This window comes from Lethenteron reissneri, chromosome 15 (assembly GCF_015708825.2).
Source record: "Lethenteron reissneri isolate LAM-NWPU_2019-01 chromosome 15, ASM1570882v1, whole genome shotgun sequence".
NCBI classification, from domain to species: domain Eukaryota; kingdom Metazoa; phylum Chordata; class Hyperoartia; order Petromyzontiformes; family Petromyzontidae; genus Lethenteron; species Lethenteron reissneri.
The window spans coordinates 13334943-13344421 of NC_083793.1; positions in this window are offsets into that span (position 1 = coordinate 13334943).

Here is a 9479-nt window from a genome sequence, read left to right on the forward strand (position 1 = left end):
GTGGTGGTGGAGGTGGTGGTGGTGATGGTGGAAATGGTGGTGGAGGTGGTGGTGGAGGTGGTGGTGGAAATGGTGGTGGAAGTGGTGGAGGTGGTGGAGGTGGTGGTGGAAATGGTGGTGGAAGTGGTGGTGATGGAGGTGGTGGTGGTGGTGATGGAGGTGGTGGAGGTGGTGATGGAAGTGGTGGTGATGGTGGAGGTGGTGGAGGAGGTGGTGGTGATGGTGGTGGTGGTGATGGAGGTGGTGGTGATGGAGGTGGTGGTGATGGAGGTGGTGGTGATGGAGGTGGTGATGGAGTAGATGGTGATGGACGAGGTGGTGATGGTGGAGGTGGTGGTGGAGGAGGTGGAGGTGGTGGAGGCCTCCTGCGCCAGGCCTCGGGCTCGCATCGTTGGTAAACGACCGCGATCTGAGGTTGTCAAGTTTAACAAAGCGGAGGAGGTTTTCGCGACCAATATAATCGATAGTAGAGGTTTGTGGATTAGATCGCGTGAATATGAATGTGTCGTCAAGTCCGCCACCACCCGACACATCCAATGAGTAAGGTTTGTCACGTAAACTAAACACCAAATAGTGTGTTGGAGAGTAAACCCACGACATGTACAGTTATTACCTTTAATCGCCTTCTTTACGTGGCAAACCTTGCTAATTGACTTTGTCGGGTGGTGCGGATTGCACGACACATCATGTTCACGAGATCGATGAAGCCTCTCTTATTGATGATCTTTTCAAATTGGCCTTCTATTCTTAAACTCGGCCTTGACCATGCGATGCTCTGCTGGACGACATTCTAAGCATCGCAAATGAAGTAACTTTAGCATTTCGTATTTATTTGGAACTAACAATATGAAGACAATTATATTTTTGTGACAATAGTTTAAGCCATTGTTTAGTGCTGGCCTCTCGTCGTTTTGTGCCTAACAGGCGTTTACCATTTGTTCATCACGGTGTGGAGAGGCCTTCAATCAGTAGCAGCAGCAGCAGCAGCCTGTCAAGCATCTTCACTGTGTGTTCTCTCTCTACTTGTGTGTCTGTCTGTGTGTCTCCGTGTCTATGTTTAGTCTCTCGCAAATTTAGCATTCTTTGGAAGAACGTCCATCAACCAAACTCTCTGGTTCTCGCGGTAAAGTCACGTCCTTATAAATAAACTAAAGTAAGTCGCGACGTTTCGCCTGAAGACGGACGCTTGTGTTGCGTTCGAGACGTCGTGATGTAGTTGATTTCCTACCCACGTCACTTTACCGCAAGAACCAAAGAGTGGATTCCTGCAGTCACGAAAGCTTCAAATCAAGGTTCATCAGCCAGGTAGGATGTTGACTCTTGTGTTAGCCGACTCTCTGGGTTGTGTTGCATTATATTTCTAAGTTTACTATGCTTGTTTTCTCATTCATTCGTACCTGATGATGGTTGCTTGTGTTGCAATCGAAACGTCGTATTCTATTATTTAATGTATTTTCTTTCTACGTGGCTTTACCGAAAGAACCATAAAGTAAACAACATGAACAAAATGTTTGCTCTTTTTCACCAATGGGTTTGAAGGATGGTGGCAAGTGTTGTCTTGTTAAACGATACCTTTAAAACTGAAAACTGCTTACTATCGAAAAAAAAATGTACACCCCTCTGTCAATCATCGTGTTTCTCAGTGTGGATTTGTGAACACACTTTGTAAACAGTACGTAAAATAGTACGCGTTTTCAATGCCCTGTTCATATTGTAACCAAGGGTGGCACAGTCGGGTTTTTTACAATCGGGTTTAATTGTCTTTTTATATTAAACCCAATCATCTGAGATTGGGAGAAATCCGGTTTAATTGGTTCTAATTGCAGAACCGCACTTCTCAACGATGGGCTTCATCCATTCCAAGCCAAGGAACTCACTGGCGCCCACGATTGTGGAGAAGCTCGTGTTCATCAAGACCAACCTGCCCGCCGCATTCTACGACTACCCCGTGCCCGACGGCCCTCCGAGTACGATAGCAGCACCGACGAGGAAGCAGCCTCAGCCTTGGATCAGAGTTTTGTGTTCATTAAACCAGGTTTTAATTCTCGGAAATTGGGTTTAATTGTATTAAAGAAAAAACCCGATGCCTGCCTCTGGAAAAATCTGTTTTTTTCCACCCATGATTGTAACAAGCGTTTATACCAATGTTACTCTACAGAGTAGTGGGTGGCCGCTCCTCTTATCCGCATTGATACGAGCGGTATGTGGGGACTATGGCTTAACCGCAAAAAAAACATCTGCACAGATGCATATCAAACAGGAGGAATTAATGGTGCCACACATATCATCTGTTAAATATCTGCAGGTAATAGGATTGTCATCGATTGATCCTGGCTGCAGACATTTGTAGGTCACAAATAACAATGAAGATAAGAGAGCAGTTTCACTTTAGTTTGCATACCCCGTTATGACAAATAAAGGACTTGAGTCGTGTAGGCAGTTTGATTAGCTTTGGATAAGACTTATGATCCTGCCCATACCCGAGCATGGAGTGCATTCCCTTGTTCAACTCTTCTGCTCATTCGTCCTCGCTGCTGCGCTTGGACACGACAACAGAATGATCCGCGCCAGGCTGGTCGTGGCGTTTATGTGCGCGGTGGGATGGAATGACCTATAATTAATTATTTACGATTTTGACTTCCGTTTATTCGAGACCCTGGGGTCCGCCATAAGGTTCAATTGTCCAAGTGTTTGCGGTCCGCAGCCAACCAATCAGTGCACCAGGAGAAACCCCACGCATGCTAGGGGCACACCACTATCCCGTACGGACGTCACAAGTGGAGTCCATGTTCTTGCTGCACCGCTTCCTCCTGAGGAGCCAGGGCACGGGTTCCTCCTCGACGCCCACGGGAAGGAAGTTTGACACCATCTGTGCGAGACCCACCAACCCTCACTGCTGCTGCCTCCACGGTGCCATATTACAGGCGTGCGTCGCCATCGCCCTCATCTATAACCCTACCAATTCGCCTGTAAGCCACTCGTGTTGTCTCTACCGCAATTGCTAAGCCATTAGCCCAGCCACACAATGACTCGGACCATGTCACTTACTCCCCCACTCCCCCTTCCAAGACTTCTGTCGGGGACCATTGATTTGTTTCCTTTCACGTTATCTTCGTAATCAGTACATTTTGGGATTGAATCCCCTGACAGGTTACGGGAGATGCCGCGCGGGGTTAGCTGTGATCATTCTTTTAGCCGGAACAGGGTTCCGGTGTTCAGGTCGCCCTGTTGGTGCTCCTCTCACTCACGATAGCCACTGCCATCAACGCTGCCCCCCCCCCCCCCCCCCCGAGCGTCTTACACTCAGGAACCTGTTCGTAGGTTCCATAGCAATGTCAGTCGAGTTAATCAATTGGCATTGTTCAGAGCAATTACCGCCCCCTTCCTGCGGAAACTTGGCAGGGCCCTCCAAAGGAAGGAAGATATAGTGAGGCTTTCCACGGTAAACCCGTGTAGGAATAATATAATACACATATCTATTTTTTAAAGGCAAAGTGATTTCCAGCTCAAATGAGAGTTACAGAGGTACTCATTTCTGGTTTGCAGCTGAGAACCAGCGGTGGAAATTACACATTCCTATGGTGGGAGGGGGGGGGGGGTCTGTCCATAAGGCAACGACTGTTGTTTTCGCTACCCAAGATAGGATTGCATGGCACAATAATATAGGATTATTGCGGACCAGGGATACCTTGTGTTCTAGTGGGAGTGCCTAATGCCAAGTGCCTACTTGCAAGCCAGCCTAGCAGCATTTAGAAAATGAATCCCAGGGTATAAGTTGCTGGGGAGTCGAGTCCGTAATGTCTGTCCTAAGCCGCTCTGCTTGGCTCTCTTCCCCATGTCCCTCCCCCACGCGCACTCCTAGGATCCCTCCAATGACTCCGGCTCCTCCTCCCGTTCGTCGGGGCGGTGCTGCTCGCTGTGTGGTTCGCACGCGCGACGTGGCACAGAGAGACGTCCCACGCACGGGGAGGTGAGCGGTGCCATACTCACCACGACTCCCCACAACTCACCACCAAGACACGTCACAACTCGCCACAACTCACCACAACTCGCCACCACTCCCCACAACTCACCACCATTCCCCGCAACTCACCACCAAGACACGTCACAACTCGCTACAACTCGCCACCACACCCTGAACTGCTCACCACCACCACACCCTGCACCGCTCACCATCTTACACCCTGCACCGCTCACCACCACACCCCGCACCGCTCACCACCACTACACCCTGCATCACTCACCGCTAGAGCTGCGATATCTTATTGTATGTTTTATTTGAGTGATTTGAGTGATTGATTTCCCTACCAATTACCGGTTCGATTACTCAACCAATCGGATAACAGATTCTCAAGGAGTATTTTTGTCATGTCCGATCCCGAGGGTCGTTCGCCTGTCACAAATGTGCACTGCTCGCTGAAAATATAGTTCCTAATGGATGCTTCACGTCTCGACACGCCACCCAATGCATAACCAGAACAGCACAATTTTGGTTACATTTGGCACAATATTTGTTGCATATCAGACATTGAAATCACACGCGGCAACAAATAATTATGCCACAGTTAAATAGACACGAAAACTGAATAATGAAACTGATTCTCTCATCCCCTGCCAGGTGGCATCAGATTACCGGTGACGGAATCGCAGCTCCTCCGCACTTCGACATCAACGCCATCACCGCCGTCATCGTCATCACTGTCACCTCCGCCGTCGTCGCCGGCACCACTACCCCTGGGCAATCGCAAGGTCGAAAGTTACTTGCAACTTGCACACTTTCATCCAACAAGTTCCACTGCTTGAGCCTAGACGTCAAAAGCCTAGCATTGGACTTGGTGAGACCAAGATCTCTGATCAAGTCGTTGAGGTCTGGGTTTCTCTCCTCAGCTCCACCTCTGAAATTGTCATCTGGATCTACAATGTCTTCCTTGCGCTCTGACTTGCTGCTCTCTTCTAAAGACGGCTGCTCTCTCTCCGGAGGAGTGGGTACGGGGAGCTCATGGCAGTGTGGCGCCGGGGTGATGGATGAAGGAAGGTGATAGGTGCATTCTTGCCAGTCCTACGTTTGGAAGGGTCCACCATGCAGAAGTAGCAGTTACTTGAGTGGTCAGTGGGTTCTTGCCAAATTCTTGGGATAGCGAACTTCATGGCTCTCTTTTCCCCTCAATACCATCCTACAAAAATACATTTATTTCACCCATGACTAGTGTGTAAGAGATTCTCGCAACATTTCACGTTATCTTCGTAATCAGTACATTTTGGGATTGAATCCCCTGACAGGTTACGGGAGATGCCGCGCGGGGTTAGCTGTGATCATTCTTTTAGCCGGAACAGGGTTCCGGCTAATTTCTGCCTCACTTGATGCAGCTAATCTGGCTGTGACGGTCCCACCTGATGACGGAGACTTGTGTTGCCTCCGAAACGTCTTGATTTTATTGTTTTATTTTTATTAATTTTAAATTCATTTTTTACCTACGTGACTTTTACCGAAAGAACTAAGAGTATGAATCCTTGCAGTCACGAAAGCTTCAAATCTAGAAATAAACATTGGAAAACTTTTACAATGTAATTTTTTAAAACAAATTTCACAACATAAAATCCTGAGCAACAATTGTCAATCTTACCTTCCAGAGTTTTTGTTGCATTGCTCACAGGTGAAATGAGGTGCCCAGGGTTTGTCTTGATCCCCGACAGGCATGCCGAAATATGCCTTGTCGGCCTCAGCACATCTTAGCAGATGCTTCCACAGAGTACTTTTTCGCTCTTGTCTTGAAAAATTGGCCACAGATATAGCAAAATGCGTCTGCCGGATGCTTGCAGCATCTTGATGCCATCTCAGAAAAATGCAGATATATATGCACTTAGGCAGCTGGAACTAAGATGAACTGGTGGGCTTACTGCCCAAGAACAAAAACAAATTGTTACACAGTGCATTATTAGTTTTGTAGTAACTACATTATCAGTGATGTAGTGACTACATTATCAGTGGTGTAGTAACTACATTACCAGTGGTGTAGTGACTACATTATCGGTGGTGTAGTGACTACATTATCAGTGGTGTAGTAACTACATTATCAGTGGTGTAGTGACTACATTATCAGTGGTGTAGTGACTACATTATCAGTGGTGTAGTGACTACATCATCATTGGTGTAGTAACTACATTATCAGTGGTGTAGTGACTACATTATCAGTGGTGTAGTGACTACATTATCAGTGGTGTAGTGACTACATTATCAGTGGTGTAGTGACTACATTATCAGTGGTGTAGTGACTACATCATCAGTGGTGTAGTAACTACATTATCAGTGGTGTAGTGACTACATTATCAGTGGTGTAGTGACTACATTATCAGTGGTGTAGTATCTACTTTACCAGTGGTGTAGTGACTCCATTATTAGTGGTGTAGTGACTACATTACCAGTGGTGTAGTGACTACATCATCAGTGGTGTAGTAACTACATTATCAGTGGTGTAGTGACTACATTATCAGTGGTGTAGTGACTACATTATCAGTGGTGTAGTGACTACATTATTAGTGGTGTAGTGACTACATTATTAGTGGTGTAGTGACTACATTATTAGTGGTGTAGTGACTACATTATTAGTGGTGTAGTGGACTACATTATCAGTGGTGTAGTTACTACATTATCAATGGTGTAGTGACTACATTATTAGTGGTGTAGTGACTACATTATCAGTGGTGTAGTGACTACATTATCAGTGGTGTAGTAACTACATTATCAGTGGTGTAGTGACTACATTATCAGTGGTGTAGTTACTACATTATCAGTGGTGTAGTGACTACATTATCAGTGGTGTAGTGACTACATTATCAGTGGTGTAGTGACTACATTATCAGTGGTGTAGTGACTACATTATCAGTGTGTAGTGACTACATTATCAGTGGTGTAGTGACTACATTATCAGTGGTGTAGTGACTACATTATCATGGTGTAGTAACTACATTATCAGTGGTGTAGTGACTACATTATCAGTGGTGTAGTGACTACATTATCAGTGGTGTAGTGACTACATTATCAGTGGTGTAGTGACTACATTATCAGTGGTGTAGTGACTACATTATCAGTGGTGTAGTAACTACATTATCAGTGGTGTAGTGACTACATTATCAGTGGTGTAGTGACTACATTATCAGTGGTGTAGTGACTACATTATCAGTGGTGTAGTGACTACATTATCAGTGGTGTAGTGACTACATTATCAGTGGTGTAGTAACTACATTATCAGTGGTGTAGTTACTACATTATCAGTGGTGTAGTGACTACATTATCAGTGGTGTAGTGACTACATTATCAGTGGTGTAGTAACTACATTATCAGTGGTGTAGTGACTACATTATCAGTGGTGTAGTGACTACATTATCAGTGGTGTAGTGACTACATTATCAGTGGTGTAGTTACTACATTATCAGTGGTGTAGTGACTACATTATCAGTGGTGTAGTTACTACATTATCAGTGGTGTAGTGACTACATTATCAGTGGTGTAGTGACTACATTATCAGTGGTGTAGTAACTACATTATCAGTGGTGTAGTGACTACATTATCAGTGGTGTAGTGACTACATTATCAGTGGTGTAGTGACTACATTATCAGTGGTGTAGTAACTACATTATCAGTGGTGTAGTAACTACATTATCAGTGGTGTAGTGACTACATTATCAGCTCAGCGGGTGCAGCAAGGTGAGGCCCCAATATTTGATTTGTCTCGCACAGTCAAACCCTAGAGGCGATTATTAGACATCGCGACTCCTCTTGCCCTAACCACATCTTCCGTACGCTCACGGTCGCGAACATTTAATGCTGTAGGAGGCGCTCCATCTACACAATGCAGCCACTACAGCTCCGTAGTCGTAGTCACCTCTTTGTAGCATTACGTTACTGCTCTTAACTGAATTGAAATAAAACGTGGAACGTAAATGGAATACTTTTCATTAAAAAAAATGTAAACAGCGTTCTCAAGTTTTTTGTTGTTATTTGACGCCCTTGTTGAAATCAAATATCATAGTGGTTGTCGGGGGTGGGGGGGCCCAGCTCGTAGCTTTGGCCACCAGCGGGGGGAGGGGGTGGCACCTCGTGCCCCCGCGCTCGCTGCCACGGTAGCTAGGAGATGTTAACTTCCTCGCTGGTATGCAGGATGCCGTGGGTTCGATCCCCACCTTGAACCCTGCTGTATATTTGGAGTTTGCGGTGTCTCTCTTCCCGCGGTCGCGTGCATTTGTTTGTCTCCGGCTTCTCCCCTCCACGTTCTAGAATCAACATCACGGGGTTTCGAGTATTATTTGTGCAGCAACACATTGACTCGCGATGATATCAGCAGCCACTTCGTCGAGCCATCTGCTTTGTGAGAGCCAGAGGGCTTACCTGGTATACAATAACACTGACAAAATAGTTTAGTTCTGCTCCTGGTCGGTCCGTGCAAAGCCTACGGCACTCACCGCCTCTCCGGCTGGTTGACGTCTCATCATCTCCTCCCTCCTCCTACTAGACCCCACGCACACGCGAGGCATTGTAATATTTACGCAAACATTAAACCCCACCCCCGCCCTGGCCTTCGCAACACTGACTCACAAGTGGTGACCTCACGTCATGTCCCGCTAGTTAAGAACCGAGGCCACCACCCAAGGTCATCAATCATCCCCACATCCTCTTTTAGTTCCTTGCAATGCTCGATTGTTCCCGTCGTCATCAACAGCACCTCGTCTCGCTGCGATATGTACAAATACACAGGACGCGTGTGTGTGGTGCACACGCCTCCACCTCGCTCCTTCACAGCATCACCCCCCCCCCTTCCTAGCCCCCCCCCCCCCCAGCAGCCCAGGGATAGACGATGAGAATAATCTCGGGATTGTTAGACGCACTCAATAACCCCCCCCCCCTGCCCCCCCCCCGTCACGCTACGTTAAAGCAAAAGTTTGGGAGTGCGTCTTATACTCCGGTAGCTGTGTACGGTGTTAACTTTATTTATACCGGGAAGACATCTGGAGTGGTGTCTTACTTCCCGGATCGTGTCTTATACTCCGGAGAAAACGGGGGTAACGATTATTCATCGATTAATTATCGATTATTTACATTGATTAGTTTTTGGCTCCAGGTATGTTGCATAGAGTATGTTCACGCCCGCGAACGAGTGTCGATTCTTCTTATTACTTTTAACCCGGCACGCGGAGGCACCCGCAACGAACAGAGTTGCTGGACAGTCGGCTCGGGAATCACGAGACGGAACGACACCGCCAACGCAGACGGAACGACACCGACACCACCAACGCAGACGGAACGACACCGACACCACCAACGCAGACGGAACAAACGACACGAACAATCGGACAAAACGACGCAACCGAGATGGCACGAACGAGGCAGACTCTCACCCCCCCTCCCTCCCTGAGATGATAAATCTCGACTCCAGAGTCCCAGAATCCGCAACCTTCGCCCGAATCTCTCGGCGTGCGGAGGT